This window comes from Pezoporus wallicus, unplaced genomic scaffold (genome assembly GCF_028554395.1).
Source record: "Pezoporus wallicus isolate ANWC-B61680 ecotype Strahan unplaced genomic scaffold, APGP_CSIRO_Pwel_v1 contig_7379, whole genome shotgun sequence".
In the NCBI taxonomy this organism is placed as follows: Eukaryota; Metazoa; Chordata; class Aves; order Psittaciformes; family Psittacidae; genus Pezoporus; species Pezoporus wallicus.
The window spans coordinates 421,376-438,212 of NW_026642884.1; the positions used below are offsets into that span (position 1 = coordinate 421,376).

At 44.2% G+C, this 16,837-nt stretch overlaps 1 protein-coding gene across 2 annotated transcripts in view; it reads left to right on the forward strand.

Moving 5' to 3' along the window:
- Positions 1–16,837, forward strand: part of EXOC5 (exocyst complex component 5) — a 210,129-nt gene that overhangs the window by 145,159 nt on the left and 48,133 nt on the right. The window contains exon 1 of one of the 2 annotated variants that reach the window (XM_057433049.1): positions 14,090–14,095. The exons of the other annotated variant lie outside the window; for it this stretch is intronic. The gene's annotated coding sequence lies outside the window, so the exon portion shown is untranslated. Of the gene's footprint in view, positions 1–14,089; positions 14,096–16,837 lie in introns of those variants that run through there. 2 annotated transcript variants of the gene reach the window in all.

Sequence of the window (16,837 nt, forward strand, 5' to 3'; positions counted from 1 at the left end):
CGCGAACACAGTGATGCTTAGCAGAGGAATGGGAAGTGGTAAATGTGACACCAGATTTTAACTTTGTTATGTCATGGTGTAAATGCATGACTCACTCCATCTTAAGTATCTCAGTTCTGGTTCTTTTATGAATATAGACGAGGTAGATTTATATATATATGTATTTAGGGGGATGGTAGAAGGCTGTAGATAAAGTGGAACTGTGAATGACAGTGGTTTATGTGGGTTCAAGAGGCCAGAGAAAAGCATCAACTGAGTGTTTCTAGCTATCTCTGAGCATCTTTTGCTCAGGAAGTTCTGAGCATCTTTTGCTCAGGAAGTTCTCAAGAGTCAAACTACTGGAGACTGAGATAGTACCAGAGGAAACATCACTTAATGCTCACCCTATTTCTGTACTTTTCCTAGATGTTGACTTCAGCCAGTGCTGGAAACAAAACACGAGTGCGATTTGAATCAGTCTGATTCAGTGTGGTTATGATTCTGGGTGATGCAAGGGGTGTCCTGGAAACCACAGACTGGCAGGTCTTCTTTCTTCAGCAAGCAAATTGGCAAGACATATCATCTAGTATTATGCTAGGATACTTGGAAATATTGGAGACTGGGGAAGATCAGTCACCACAGAAAGCTTTTTAGCAGGTTTATTGCAATATTCGTTTAAAAAAAAATGACATTTTCATGGGATAAGAGGGTAGCCTTGTCAAGAATTACTACCAGGTGAAAAGAGATAATGACCATTTTTCACCACAGAGAGGTGATCAAGCAGGGTCCTCTAAAGGTCTAGGCAAACTATTAATGAGCTGACCAGAAAGAAATGGGATTTCTGAGGTGCCTCATCTTGCTGGTAGTACACAATTATGTAGAATAGTCAAAGCTAAAGATTTGTGTCAAGGGAAGAGAATAGATACCAATACCTAGTGACTGTAGAGTGAACTCCAGGGAAATTATGTTGATAAGTACCAAATAATAAAACTGGAAAAAACTAATTAACTATATATATGCAATGATAGACTTAAATGGCTATTACCTTCTCAGAAAAGAAATCTGGGTGGCAGTATTGATAATTCTATGGAAACAAGAATTCAATTCCCAGCAAAACTCAAGAAAGTAAGTGATGCACTAGGCAGAAAAGAGAAGGCAGAATCTGTGTCCTCACACAGACTGGAGCTGGGAAGCCTGGTCAGAATATGCTCCCCAAATATGCGGCCCCCCCAAAGCACAGGGAGAAAACATTTCAGTACATGCACAGAGGCTGTCAGCCACCACCCCTCATGAAAAGCCTGCAGAAACAACTCTCTTGAGCTAATGCAACAAAATGTTCAAAATGAGCTTATGTGAGAAGCCAAGTAGATGAAGAGCCAGGAAACCACTGCTGATGAAATAACCAGGTAGCTTCCAAAACCCTCTCTGCTTATGTTTTCATAGCATGTGTATTATGTTCAGTCTTCCCACCTATATGAGTAAGAAAAGGTGATGTCGAGATAAATGAACAGATAGAGCAGGCCACCAGTCCCATTTTGGAAAGCTTAGACAGTGGACCAGGAGGTGCCCTGGCCTTCAGAGGCGCAATATGTCATTTTGCTCCTGGTACACTGTGAGCAGTTTTTGAATCAAATGTTTCATGTTGGCTGTTTTATTTTGCCTGGATCCCATGCAGAGAAATGGCTGTTTCCAAGTAGGCTGATGCAGATGGCAACTGCCGGCAGAGTTTGGTCTTCATTTGCAAATGGAAAATGACAAGGAGCTACTGCCAACCCAAATCCATCTTCCCCATCATTTTTGCTTTGAGGGAGGTCAGCTTTGCACCAAGGCCAAGATTTGGCAGCTTGTCTTAATTCCCACAGTGGTTCCCGAACAACTCCATCCAAATACCCATGGATGTGTGAGCATTCAGCTCCAAAGCAGACCTCAGATCCTCAGTGTGAGCCCACCATATGGGTGCTGTGAGAACTCTCAACACTGTGGAGGTCAGCAATCGCTTTCATCAGTCTGGTAGGTATGTCGCCCTGAATTCAAAGGCACAGAGCTTTACTCTGAAGCCCCTGCAGACAAGCACTTTTTGCCTATGTGTTGGGCCTTGCAGCTGTTATTGGCTGCAGAAGGCTGCCCATCTGTGCAGAAGATGAAGCCATTGCAGCACTGACTCACTGCTCCACCACCTCCTACTTCTGGCAATAATCAGCACAAGCTGATTCAGAGGATACTGGAAAGAAGAGCACTTGCAGTAAGGGACTGGAGTTGATGCTCAAATGATTTGAGATCAAGCCAGGCTCAGAGCAGTCATTCCTATATGAGTGAGTGGTGTACGGATATGAACAGTCCTGCATGAAAAGCAGGTCTCAAAGAGCAGGAGTGAATTTCCAAACCAGTTTGGTGTCCCCTAAAATAATCCCCCAGGTGGTACCTTTTCCCAAAGTGTCATAGAAATATGTATCATATTCAGACAGCGGAGGTGAGCTTTGCTAACCAAACAGCCGTCTACATGTGCCAACACCTTGAGCTGAGCTGATCACCCTTGGCTCCCTTTTCATGGCCTAAAACATGCTTTTTGATCCTGCAGTCCGTGCTCATCCTACAGCTGCTGACTGAAGCAGTTCACAGGGGTCTTGCCCTAGAAATGCCTAATTATAATAAAGAACTTGGGTAACCAGCTCAGATGAAGTTAGCAGTTAGGACACCCCTTAAAGACTGGTGGGAAGTATCCCACCCTGCAGATACAGGGACTTGTCTCCAGAGTTTACAGCTTTAAGGAACATTACTGATGCCCAGTGCTATATGCCTGAAAATAAAAAATGCCCTTGAGGCAGAAAACCCCTAACAAGACATGTAGCAAAAGACAGTGCTTGCTCCAAAATCCTAGCTCTTCAAGCCTATGAAGTGTCATGGCTGGTGCTTACTAAGAGGAGGACAAGTTGCAGGGAGCTGTAACAGTTGAGGCTAGGAGGCTCGGAGTGTCTTGCAGGGAAGGCAACAGTGGTTTTGGAGATCCTGTGTGGGTAGGAGGATAGAGCAGGACCCTTCTGCTACAGGTGAGGAAAGCTGTTAACATCGTAGGAAACTGATAAATGTTTCCCAAAACTGTAGTCCAGGCACACTCTTGTGGTTGAAGAGAGCTAGTGCACACTTGAGCAAGGCCATTTCCGCACACAGCAGCCCGCAGGAGCCGAGGTGGTCTTGTGGTTTGCTCTGCCTGCTCCAGGCCAAGGCTGGCAGCAGGTGCCGAACTCGCCCCGCGGAGAAGGCACCAGCTAATACATTTCAGACACTGCATCCGTAATGATGGAGGCTATTGCAGTAGCCCCGAAAATGCTTTAACAACCTGCATCAGTGCTTTTACCCAGCTTCGGCTCAGAGCACTCTTTGTGCCCCAGGGCGGTTAGTAATTTAGCACTGTGGATATTAGCCCTTCTGCAGGAGTAAGCCTGGTGTCGCGAAAAGGGGCACCTCAGCTGCTGGACTGAGGGATGGGGATCCCCACTTCATTAAAAGGTTTGGGATTCATGTTACCCCATAGAGGGCTTCATGGATGACTTTATTTATCTCGGGAACAGGCAGATCTGCCTACTCCTCCTCCCCCCCAGGTGAGCAGCCCTGGATGCTCTCCATCTTGTACCCTGTGACCATGGCAGTTGTCCTGGCTGTCCTGCATCTTCTCCACCTCTGCTTTCTGTGGGTTTGTGGGAGGAGGCAGCCTGGGTGAAGCCCATCAGCCCTGCGGGTACCAAGTGACAAAAAAGCTGTTGGCACTTGGCTGCGAAGATTGGGAAGTCCCAAAGTGGTGCTGGAATTCGACTGTCCTGCCCTCTCCCCTCCCTCCCCTACCCCCCCCCCCCCCCCCCTTGCTTCGTGTTTTGTTGGGTGGTGGTTTTTTTGGTTTTGTTGTGTTGTCTTCTGTTGTTTTTTTGTTGGTGTTTTTTTCCCTTTTCTTTTTTTTTTTTGGGGGGGGGGTTGGTTTGGTTTTTTTTGGTGGGTTTTGGTCATTTTTTGTGGCTTTGGGGTATTGGGTTTTTTTTTGTGTGTCTTTGTGTGTGTGTGTGTGGTTTTGGATTGGGTTGGGTTGGGTTGGTTTTGTGGGATTTTATTCCTTCATTGTCAGGACATGCAGATCCCATCCAAGAGTCTCCATGCTGTGCATGGTCTGAGGTCCTGGAGTCCCTCAGAGACACAGCATCAGTGACCACACTGAGTTCTCTGTAGTCTGAGAAAAAACTTCCTTTTCCCCTACTTTTTGGGAATTCCCAGGGTCAGGAGAACTCCCTTCTGACGTGTTTAGTGTGATCTGTGGCTTTTCAGAGCAGCCTGTGTAGTAAAGATGGGGTTCCCTGCAGTATCAATGAGAAAAGCTTCTTATGCTTCCAGTCTGAGCTACATATATACGTGATATATAAATGAGAAATATACGAGATATATAAATGAGAAATAACTGGGACTTAATTGACGTTAGTTCATCATTATTCCTACTTGGAAGTACTGCTGGTTGCTTCCTATCTGTATTTTGCAGATAACTGCAAATAAGCCCTGAGGGTTTGAAGGAGCTGCATTTCCCCAGCAAGTGGCCACTTCCACTGGCTGCTTGGTGCTGGGCATGACTTTGCTATTCTTTTAGAGGGGAGTTTATATCATTTCCAAGTCTTTCCCTCAGCTCTCCCTCCTGGGTCTGGGCTGAGGATCTGTGCAGGTAAACAGGACAAACTGTCCTGCCTTGGTGCTGTATCATTTGTGAGATGACTGTCACACAGAAAGAAGAGTCACTGAATTCCACTGTTCCTGGAAGATGCTGTTGGAGGTAAGCTGAGATGCAGCAGTGCCCAGAGCAGAGGGCATACTTGGAGTCCCTTAGCTCTGCTCCGTTTCAGACCTGGTGACTGCAGCACAGTCTCAAGTCCATTTCCCCAGCTCTTCTCTCTGAATTATCAATGCCAGTTATCTGCTTTGAATATATTCAAATGCATCCTTCAACAGCAGGTTGTTCTCCAAGGGACTCTGGGGTTGTTTCCCTGTATTGCCTTGCTCCCATTCTGCCCTGACACTAGAGAGATCATTTGAGAAAGTTACATCTAAAAATCACCCCCCAGAAATAAGCTGCCCAAATCTAAACCAGCCCTGAATTGTTTGGTGAAGCTGTAGGATGGTGTTACAGAGAAGTGGCTTGAACAAAGACTGGACTGATGCCTTGTGATGATACTGTCAGAAAATCTGAGAGACACTGGAGTATAATATCATAGAATCATAGATAATATGTAGAATCATTCTACGTAAAATAGAATGGTTTGGGTTGAAAGGGACCTTAAAGCTCATCCAGTTTCATCTGCTGCCATGGGCAGAGATACCTCCCACTAGTCCAGGTTGCTCCAACCCCCACCCAAACTGGCCTTGAACACTGCCAGTGATGGGGCAGCCACAGCTTCTCTGGGCAACCTGTGCCAGTGCCTCAGCACCCTCACAGAGAAGAATTTCTTCCTAATATCTAATGTAAATCTCCCGTTTTTCAGTTTAAAACCATTCTCCCTTGTCCTATCACAACACGCCCCTGTAAAAACCCCCTCTCCAGCTTTCTTGTTGGCCCTTTTAGGCACTGGAAACTGCCTTCTCTTCTCCAGGCTGAACAAGCCCAGCTCTCTCAGCCTGTCTCCGTAGCAGAGGTGCTACAGTCCTCTGAGCATCTTCATGGTCTCCTCTGGGCTTGCTCCAACATGTCCACATCCTTCTTGTGTTGGGCGCCCCAGAGCTGAACACAAGTCTCCAGGTGGGTTTCTGAATATTATTTTTTTATTGTCTTGCTGATGGGAAACATGGCGTATTTGCATTTTTGAGCCTGGATAGTTTTAATTCAGTTTTCTATTGTACAGCCTCAAGAGGAACATTTGCTTTGTTTTTACTCATTAGTTATACAATTATTCTTTTCAGATACCACATGAACCATGAACAATAATATTGTATTCTTTGCTAATACATTTTGGCAGAGGTATTTACATGAAAACACAATACATAAATGTAATTAATTTTTCAAATTGAAACATTGGTAATATAAGGTAATCTTTTGGTTGTTTTGGTGTTTTCTTTTCTTTCATACACCAAAAATTCATTAAACTTTTTTCAGTTAGCAAACTGACTTTTCTAAATAAGCTGCTGATTGAGAAAGAGGCAGTCACGCAAACCAACTGGGCTTGACAACGCTGGATAGTGTGTGTGGCTGGGAAGCACGCACGAGGGAGATTATCTCTGCTGGCTGGCAGCAGACATCTTCTGCTAGATCTAACAGCAGTTGCAGGAGATACCATTTCCAGCTGCCCCCAGTGAGATGTCAGGGTTAGCTAATACCCGAATGAGACTTGAATCTTTTATCTAAGAAGTGAAATGACGTTCTGGAATCTATCTGGCCTGCAGGCTTGTATCAGCATCCGTGCTCTGGCCAGGCAGGACAGGAAGAGGATGCAACTGAGAATGAAGGAGTAGTAAACCTGTTTATTCCTCAGCTGGATGAGGAGACAGATATGGTTCCTCATGTCTCTGCAGCTGTGCCAGGAAGAATGAGGCTCAGCCACAATGCAGACAAGTCTCATGTACTCCAAAATCATTTTTCCTGGATTCAGACGCCTGTTCATTTTTATGTTTTTTTTCTCAGGTGTGAGTCTGAAACGCATGGTCATCTGGCTCATCTCAGGTTTGCTAGGCTGGGTCTGGTAGAGCAACAGCAATTATGATATGATCTGTTACAGCTTGCGGAAACAAACTCATGCTCCTCCTGAAGTCATTACTGTGCTCTGCCTTTTATTTAAAGGTTTATTTATTTATTTAATTAAAGGTTATTTATTTATTTAAATTAAAATTTTTAATTAAAAAAAAACCAAACAAAAACCAAAGCGCCTTTTTTTTCCCCCATACTTTCTAGAAAGAATAATACGTTTTTTTGGCCTGGTTAGAATATTATCTGCAAAAACCAGTGAATGATGCTGAAATCCTGGTCTCACATAAGTTAGTGGGGAGCTTTTGATTGGTTTTATTGGGAAGATTTTACTCTGGTCGAGTCTTTTTCTATGAAGAGGAATAATCCGTCAGGAGTGGAGTGCCTCAGCACAATGAACACCTCACAGTGCCTTTTACATATATCATACTGTTATATCATATACCTGACCTACTTTGCTTTAATAAGCTCATCTGTGTGCAGTGAAAGATAAGCAAAACGACTCTTCTGACACCAAAAAACCATCATGTCTATCAATATGTGTATGCTGCCATTAGTAGGGGCTGATTCCGTGCTGATAAGGACTGTTTTTTCCCTCTTGTGCAAGCAAAACTTCTACTGGCACCCCGTGAGGCTCAGACCGGGAAAACTGGACGCTATTATGGTGGTGGGAAGGGCAAGTAGTCGACTTCAGGACCTGAGCACGGACAAAGAGCAAGGACTGGGATCAGTGGTGGGATTTCAGAAATATGTCAGGGTGGTCCCATTGTCAGGGTATGCAAGGTTTAAAGATGGGGTTTGCAAAGACCACAGGCTCTGCATTCATCTCCTCCTGGATGGGCCATGTGCCTGTTTCTCTTTGAAAATGTTTTTTCAGGCTATGACTCCTCAGGGCCACCATAGCTCCCACTCTCATGGGACGATCCAAGCTTTCACTCCTGCAGAGCATCTGCATGCTTTGGTTTCCCACCATGTTAATGCTAGGCTCCAGCAGAGCATGGGCAATCCCGTGTCCAGCACCTCTATCTCTGGATGGGCAGGATCTCCAATCCTACCCAAAGATACAATGTTCCCTTTGAAAATCCCTGCCTTTCTTGGGAGAGCTTCCACCATGAACTGTTCCAAATATGTCAGGGTGGGTGATACGGCTTGCATTGTTAGAGGCCTTCCTAAGACAACCCCTCCGAATTCAAAGCACTTCAACAACAAAGGAAAGCTGGTTTGGCTCTCATAATAGCTTTCACATGCGACATGGCAAATGGCAAAGTTCATTACCTGGCTCACATTCTGAGGCATAGCTGGCAAATGCCTCCAAGAGAGAAAACCCTGCCTCTATGAAATACCCTTGATCAGCTCTAAACCTGCTTTTCCCGGGCTGGGAATAGCCAAGAGCACAGATAGACTTGGCTGAGCAGTGTGAAGCTGACCAGGACCCTTGTCATAAGCATGAACACATGATCAGGATGCAAACATCTTGTGGTTTCCTCCCTCTTCTTTTTCTTTGTGCATAGCCAGTGAATCTGGATATTTTTTTATTTATTTCTCTCTTTTTTTTTTCATTTGTTCTCTTCTTTGCTTTTTTGAAAAGTGAAGAGAATATGGAAAAATAAATAAACAAAGCTAGTAACATGGAGGAGAGAGATTTGCTTTTCACGTGTTCCTTAGTTTGAGACACAGGGATTTTCCAGATGTTGCTTTGATTGCCTCAGCTTTGAGAATGAGAGGTGGAAAAAGGAGAATCACTTCACCCACTGAGGACCAGATAATGGTAGGGTTCTGCATTAGCTTCATTCAAATTCTGATCCTCCACTGACTGACACCACTACTTAGCTTTATTTGTTTTCTCCACCTTGCTTATGAAGCATAAGTATAGCACAGTAACTCCTGCAACACAGTTTAACACTGGCTCAAGGCCTGATCCTGGCTCTGCTGGCCTGTTGGATAAGTGCCTGTCCACAGGCTGTTGCAGAAGGATGCTCCTCCAGCCTGCAGAGCTTCACAACTTGCCCTGACCCCAGCTTTGTTAAAGGTCTGAGGCTGCTGCTACAAAAATGCTGGTCTGTGAGTAAATACAAAGAGCCTTCCTCTGGAGCTGGAGGCAGGAGGACCAGCAACTTCTGGGTAGGAAGGGCATGGAGACATAAATAAGATCGCTGACAACTTCAGATGGAAATAGGCTCTACAGTGTGTCACCCACAGGAAAGCTGTGTCTTTCAGCAACCTGTCAATAGCAGCTGTGACCTACAAGCTGCTTCTGGATCCTAACAGTCACATTTGGGAAGAAGGACCAGGTTTATTCATGCCAAACCAATTTAGGTCCCTGTTCAGCAAAAACCCAAAGCAGGAACTGAAAATTAAGCATGCCTTTATGTGCTTTGCTAAGTGAGGCTGGAATATTCCCTCTCACTTACAGGGTCTGCTGAATCAAGATCTCATCTTCTCACCAAACTATAGTGCAGGGTGGTGTGGAATCTGCCTGAAGACAGCCTGGTCCATCTTTGCTGTTAGTGAGCTGAAACAGCTCTGCAGATGAATTTAACCATTTGTGTTTTGCAGGTGAGACGAGGCATGACAGAAACCATGAGAATCCACAAAGGTTGTTTTTATTCCTGGGAATAAGATACCAATTTATCTTCAGGGTCAGCAACTCCCTTGTTTGCTGTTAGTGATGTTAACATTTGGTCCTGTGGGACATCTTGGGTTCATGTTCTTTCTAGTTAATAACAGCCTTTGTGTAGTCTTCCCTTTGCTGGGGGGAAAGGCTAATGCAATACTCACTGCGCTGCAGCTGCTGGCTGGTAATTGTCAATAGGTCATAAATAAATCTACCACTGCACAGGAAAGACAATGAGATTATACATCCTCCTACTACTGCCAATTACAGTAAGAGCAACAATTATAAGGTAGCACTCCTACAGCTACCCTAGGGAGAAAATGAGAGGAAAATGTTCCATTAGCCTAATGAAGAGAGTGTGGTAGAGCTACAATCAAATTTTCTCACTATTAGCCCTGACTGCGTGCCACTAACACACAAGGGAAGCAGGAGTCATAGGGTAACAATTAAAGTTTCTGACAATTAACCCCTATGATGTACATGCCTCTAATCTGATGAGAAAATTAAAAAGAGGCATGGTTACATTTTCTCACCATTAGTCCCCTGAACATACAATGTGGCATTTGCTGGTGACAATGAAGGTTTCTCACCACTAAGACCTGGGAAATGCCATATGTGTTGCAGATTTGGTGTTAAATGCTTTCGGGTACGCTGAGGTGATGAGAAGGCATGCGGAGGTGGCTTAAACCCCCTCTCTTTTAACACAGAGGGAAGAGTTACTAGTATATTTCCTCATTAGCCAAAGGAAAAGATGGATTCACTGCAGGTAATATTCTGGTGTCCAGCCCCTGCAATATCCCTGGAGGAGAAGGAAGATCAGCTTTGGAAGTAGCAATGGGAAATATAGGAAATATATTGCTGGATTTGGCTAATATTGCAAAAGGACAACATGAGCCATGGCTTACAGCGTCCATTAGCCTCACCAAGAGCTGTATCATTTCTTGTGGGTTGATTTGGTCAATTTAAGGGCTGCAGTTTGATATTTACCAAGGTTTACTGCACCATGCTACCTGAAATACTGTTGTTTCAATGGCTTTTTAAGGCAAGGGAAAGACTGTAGTATCTTGAAAGCCTGCCTGTAGCAAGTGTTAGGTATGCTGATTTTTAATGGTGACTCCTCAGGTGTGTTGTGAAGTCATAGATCGATTTTCACGTCATGAATTCTGGAGCAAATTTCAAAGCCTGCGCTAGCATGGACCCAGGCCCTCTCTTCACATTTTTAATCTCTGATGTTGCCTCTGTGACGAGTTAGTGTTAGCTTGAGGATCACAGTCAGAAGCCAGATTGGCATCTGGCTGGGGTATTCGTCCTGGGATGTGGATTGGCTCTATTTCCACATCCCATAAAATGTGAGAAGGGAAAAATCTGTTTTCAGACCTCACACAGGCTCATGGTGCTAATGTATTTCAATGCCGCTCAGCCTGTAACATAATTATCCTCATAAAGCCCCTCTGTAGAGGATGTTGTGACTTTCCTGAGATCACTTACGGATCCAAACCCTCGGAGAGACAAATTTGCCCCTGTACCACAGGGCCTCCTGTCTGGCAGGGCTGTGGGCATCTTCAGTCTGGAAGCCACGACCTGGAGCAGGAGCAGATATTAGTCTAGGCTTGACACTGTGGTGACAGATCTATAAGGTTTTCTGCATGCAGCTGCCTCCTGTCCACTCTGTGCAAATCTATTTGCACTAGAAGTCCTGCCCTACATCTCAGAATGGTTTGTGGCACTCTCCCAGCACAGGCTTTTGAACTTGCCCTTGCTGAAGGCTGAGTTAATGCTCAGCTTGACCATCCCATCTTTGCCATGGAACAGGATTGTAAGGGCAGGAAATGAGCCCCTTTCACTTGAGCTGGACTCAGTTCCTGATCACAGCCCATTCCCTGGACCTCTTGAGTCTGCTTGTGGGTTTCCCCATACCATGTGGGACACTGGGCGCAGGCTTGGACAGTAGCCCTTTTGCTGCTACTCCAAGCAGTATGATCTGCAGTGCGGACTCTTCCTCATTGGGGCTGAGATAACCACCCTGAGATGGTTTCTGCCTTGCCATTTTGGGGAGCAGCCATGGATCAAGACATACTAATTCCCTTGTACAGCTTTAGATCGTAATCCCTAAAGCTACATTGAGCCACTGTTTTTCTAGCTTGCTGCTCAGCAAAATGACAGGGACAGTTTTTGCATCATTGTCATATCCCTTTCCCATGCCTACAAACACAGAAAGGCTTTCCATCTCTCTTTCCTTTTCTTTCCTACTGTAAGCTCTCTGCCTTCCTAAATGTTCATCATTGCTACAAATTTACTATGTTTTCAGTAACTCATTTCTGAGTCTAAAAGAGAACTTGGCATCCTTTTATTTATATGACATTGGAAAAGAGAATCAGGGGAACTTGGAGAAGCAGGAAGAATTGGACTTTTAAAGCCAGAAGAGAGGTTTAGAAGCACAAAAGAATGATAGCTAAATCCTATGGCTGATTTCAAAAGACCTGATCAGAGAGTATGTGCTGTCACAGCCCTGGATGACTTGCTACGAGTGAGAACTGCCTGAGCACTGCTGCTCTTGAACCTCAGTTTTGACGGAAGGAAGATGAAAACCTGTAAAAGGAGTCATATGCTACCCAAATCTGTCCCAGTCTGAACGGTGAGGATGACCATGGCCTAGCATTGCAGGCCCAGAACAGAACATGAGGAAGTGTAGGTCCAAGTGAAATCAGCTGGGCTTGGACAAACTGATTGCTCCCCTTGCTCTGTGCGGTGATAGTTTTGCCCTTCACCTGCTCCTCAGGGTTAATACCTTGAATTTGATTGCTTTAGAGTGGGCTCTTTTACTTGACTCCTCATACTATGAAGCAGAGGGATACATTAATGGCAGCTGGCAAAGTACTAAGATGGAAAAATCTCATATGTCTTCACAAATATCCCATTCATTGACAAAGAAAATCTCAGCAGAATGGAAAGCTGTAACAAGAGGGAGCTGGTGAAGGAAGATGATGGCTATGAGACCACACCAGTCTCCTCCAGAGAATCCTTTCCTCACTTTCTGTCAGTGGTGGGACTAAAAACTTCACTGCTCTGAGCGATTTGTGTAGTAATTTCAGTGCTGACAAGCACTACATGGCAAATCTGAATTCCACTTTTAGCCCTGTTAAGAGATAAGGAATAGTGATTATTATAATTATGATGTGGTTACTTTATTGGTTAAATTAACATTTTGTTGTTGGGGTTGCTGTGCAATATACAGTATTATTTTACCTACTGTGCCTTCAAAGTCATCTTGTCACAGCAACAGCATGGTAGCATGGAAAAAGGCTTTTAACAAGTAGGTAAATACATGCCTTTGGGGAAGTCAGAGCAATAATTATGTCAGCTTCAATACACTTGACAGTGAAAAAAGGCTAAAAATAAGCTGAAACAAAAATGATAGAAAATGCTTTAAATAAAGTCACTGGAATTAAAATGGTGCAAAGAATTTAATATACTAACCTTACTCTTTGGACTAGGTGTCAATAGTCTCACTGATGACACTGCTAGGGTTGCATTAGGCTTACAAGGGTGTGTACAGGGATCCTACACCCCTTCCCTAGGAATAAATAAAGACTTACTGCTAATCCAGTCTAGAACAGGTGGAACAACTCCTTCCATAAAAGATTATGCTTTTGCAAAAGAAAACCAGTGGACATCTTTCCTCTCCATAGTTCCGTAGTGCATGATGATGCTCCAAGTTCCAGTGAAAAATACAATTTAGCTGGACTTTGACAGGAGCATTTGTAGATTATTGATTGAGGAAGTTGTTTAGGTTGTGCTTTTGTGAAACCTGCTGGTAGTATTTTGCAAGACACAAAGCAAAGGTTGTCCTTGCTTTGGGAATACACCATCTCCTAGACACAGGAGGGGAAAAGGGAACATGGAGGGGCAGTGACAGAAAGGATATTTTATGCCAGTTTTGGCCATCAGAGGGAAAACAAAGCAAAACCTCCTTGTGGGCATGCAAGTGTTGCAACAGTAGCTTTGCTGGCCAGAGTGGTCTCATTGCAATTCAATGTGGTGCAGCTTTGGAGATCAAGACGGACCTTGGTTATCATTTCAGCTCTTAGGGCTGGCTGAGTGCGGCATCAAACCTCCAACATAGGTTGGGGTTGCTGTAGCTTTTTCGAGGCTTTTCTGCCTAGGGGGAAACAGAATGAACACACATGTCCTTACAGTCAGATACACTTTCCTGGATTGCTTTGGGACTTCTGCTTCTGGAGTGTGGTACAGAAGAGATGCTGTGGCCCATGGAGTGCTCCCCTTCGGGACATGCAGGTAAAAGGTCACTCCCAAAATGTTCTTAGCCTTCATGACTGTGTTGCCATAGCCTCTGCCTGACACCATGACCACATACCAAGTTAGGCTAGACAAGTGTGGCTTCTCCTGTTGGGGAAGAAGACCAGTGGTGACTCAGCTTTCTAGAGAAAGGCAGGGCCTGCCCAGGTCACCAGCAGCCTCACTTGGCAAGAGCACCCAACACACAAATCCGACCCAAGGACTGGCTGCCGCCCTCACTCTCATCTTTTCTTCTCAGACTCTGCCCCCAGATATCAAGAAGAAGAGAAGAAAATCGTGGAAAAATTGAAAAAATCTTCCCCTGAACAAGCGTACCCCTGGCTAGTGCCAGCAGGCAAAAGCAGCAGGAGAGAATAAAAGGATTTGGGGCTTATTTTTCCCAAATAATTGACAAGGACAGAGCTGGATTTCAGGTCATCACTGCAAAAAACATCAGCACCAGAGCTGCTATGTGCTGTGTGCAGGAGGAGTGCTGAGGAGGAGCGTGACGAAGAATGTTGTTCCTTTACAGCAGCAGGCACCAAGCTTTTTACGTCAGACTGGGGGGGAATGGTGCACCCCGTTTGGACATCCAAGGACAGGGCACTCCCCAGAAACAAAACCTCCATTAGCATCAGAGCCAGCACTGCCACAAGGGACAGGAACTTACACCTTTAATTGCTGTAAGTTTTCTTTAATTTCTTTAATTGCTGTAATTTTTCTTCCAGTTGAAACCATTCACTTGGGCTCTAACTGGGCATGTTTCCCTTTTCTTTCCCCCAGCATTTTATTCTACAGATGCATCAGTGCTTTATTATCTATAAAATAAAATCTGGGATATAAGTCAGAAGAAGGATGTTTCATGATGTACCTATGATTTGCTACTTGTCTCCACTTCCCCAATTCAGCTTCCCCTCCCTTTGCTTCTCCACTACTTTTTTAAAGTCAAAAGGTTCAGTGGAAATTGCAGCTATGAACATGCAATTATTTTTACAAGCTAACAAATATCCCATGCATATGTGATCACTATATTCAATTACACAACCACTTAAACAATATCCACACACTAGTTTGCATCTGTATAAAGCTTTGATTGGACACTTCGAATGGATGGTTTGCTGTGTACCCTGGTCTCCATGAAGGAAAGCAGGAGGACTTTTGTGTAAAGCACATGTCCAGTCAGCCATATATGCATAAAATTACATTATTTTTCAAGAAAACTCCTGTACTGTGCTTTCCCCCCCAAAAAAAAAAGGGAGTCTCGGGGGATGAAAGCTCTCCTGAGTGTAATCTTCAAAATCTGAGTTTCCATTCATTAGGCTGGGAGTGGGAAATAATGATTCCCCCCCTCCCCCCACAACAGTAAAATGCTTGTTTCTGCTACTCTTCCTTCACAATTGATGCAGTCCATCCAGAGCAGTTGAAGATGAGACTAATCTACCTCCAACACTTCAATAAATAAAACGTAAATGTTTGTCATAATAATGCCTCCATTGTCAGCACCAACCTGGGATTTTTCAACCTCTGACTCCCAGCAATGACTGGCTGAGTAGCAACAGCCGAGTGCTGAAAGAATTTTTCAACAGCAATTTGCTTGTTCCAATTTGCTTTTCAGGGCTGCTGATCAGGATTGCAGGCCAGCCTGTAAAAGGATCTCATCCTGTTAATTTGGCCCAGCTTCTCCTCTTGTTCTCGTCATATTTAGTTTCTCCGGTAGTTCCAGTGAGTAAGTTAATTGAATTAGAAGTGCCACCAGGAGCTTGCCTGAGGATCTACGATTTCACATAGGAAAGCAGCTCCCTTCGGCCGCAGAAACAGATACGTGCACCTGTAGAGAAGGTGAAGAAATGTCTAGAGATGACTTATTCCCGTGGTGATAGCCACTGAATCTCTTCTCAACTCTGTCGGACAATAAAACTCCCTTCATCAGGCACCAGTTATTCTCCAGCCTACTCCTTGGACAAACAAATGAGATTGAGAAGCATAATCGATGCATTATAGCAAGGATTGGGAGTGCAGTGATTTAAAAAGTGATTTTGTAGGAATGGATTGCTGTCGTTTCATGCTGTTTGGTCGCTCTGCAGCTTGAGGCCAAGTGTGTCTATTTTAGCAATGTGAAGCATTGTTTTTCTAATTGCTTAGTCTGCATTCCCAGCTCACACTGGTATCAAAAATACAATAATACCAACTGGAGTCTGACTTTGTTTCTACTGCCTTTCAGCTAAGCTGAGGGTTAAGTATGGACACAACTTATCTGCCAAAAAGTAGATAAATGGCAATAAAAATCATAATTAATGCTTGCTATTACGTTTTTAATGAGGTTTAGGGGTGAAAGGCACATAAGATTGTGCTCTCAAGTCTTGCAAGTGTGGTGTCTGAAAACTGGAAGAAACCTTGTAGAAGTTCTGCAAGTGGCAAAGTGATTTCATAGCAATTTGTAAATATAATCCTGCATCTACTTCCAAGTTTTGTATAGCTTGTCATAGTTATCAGAGGTTTTCCCAGAATGATGTACCTCTGCCAACCTGGACCCTCATCCCAGGGATACTGTGGCCCTGGGCTGCTCTGGGCTCAAAGGGGATGGAAGATGCTGTGACATTAAGCCGAGGGTGAGCCTAAGTATTTGCAAATGCCAAAATTTGGTAACAAAGTCATTCCTGACCCTCTTCCATCCCCAAAGTTAAGCTACCCCTCCCAGACTCTATGAAGTAAATGGAAGAATAAAAGAAAAAGGGTGAAGGCCAACATGGCTGAATCCAATGCAGCAGAGCAAAACAGTTTGCAAGGCTCATACGATATAAGGTGCAGCAACCAGTTGCACCAGTGAAGCAGCGACCTGCTGCTTAGCCCACACGACATATATAAGCAACATAAAATAAATGACAAAAAAGAAGCCATCCATTTCTTCCTGCAAGGCAGGTTTTTGCAGCTGAAGCGCTGGTTTAATGCCACCACCGGAGGGCAGAAAAGGCCTTCGAAGAATGTCAGCCTTTTTCGTGAAAACTGTAGCATTACTGACGTGTAGTTCTTCCCTTATTAATATATTTCTACCCTTTATTGAAATTAGGAGGTTGACCTATTGCACATTACATTTGAAACAGAGCTCTGTGCAGTGGTTTAAGGCATTTGCTCTCTAGAAACACTGCTGAGGTTTGAAAAGATAAATTATTCACACTCTGGGGATGTTGGAGATGCCTTCTGTTTTTGAACAAACCCTATTTCTTAAGAAATTAGGCAACAGATTA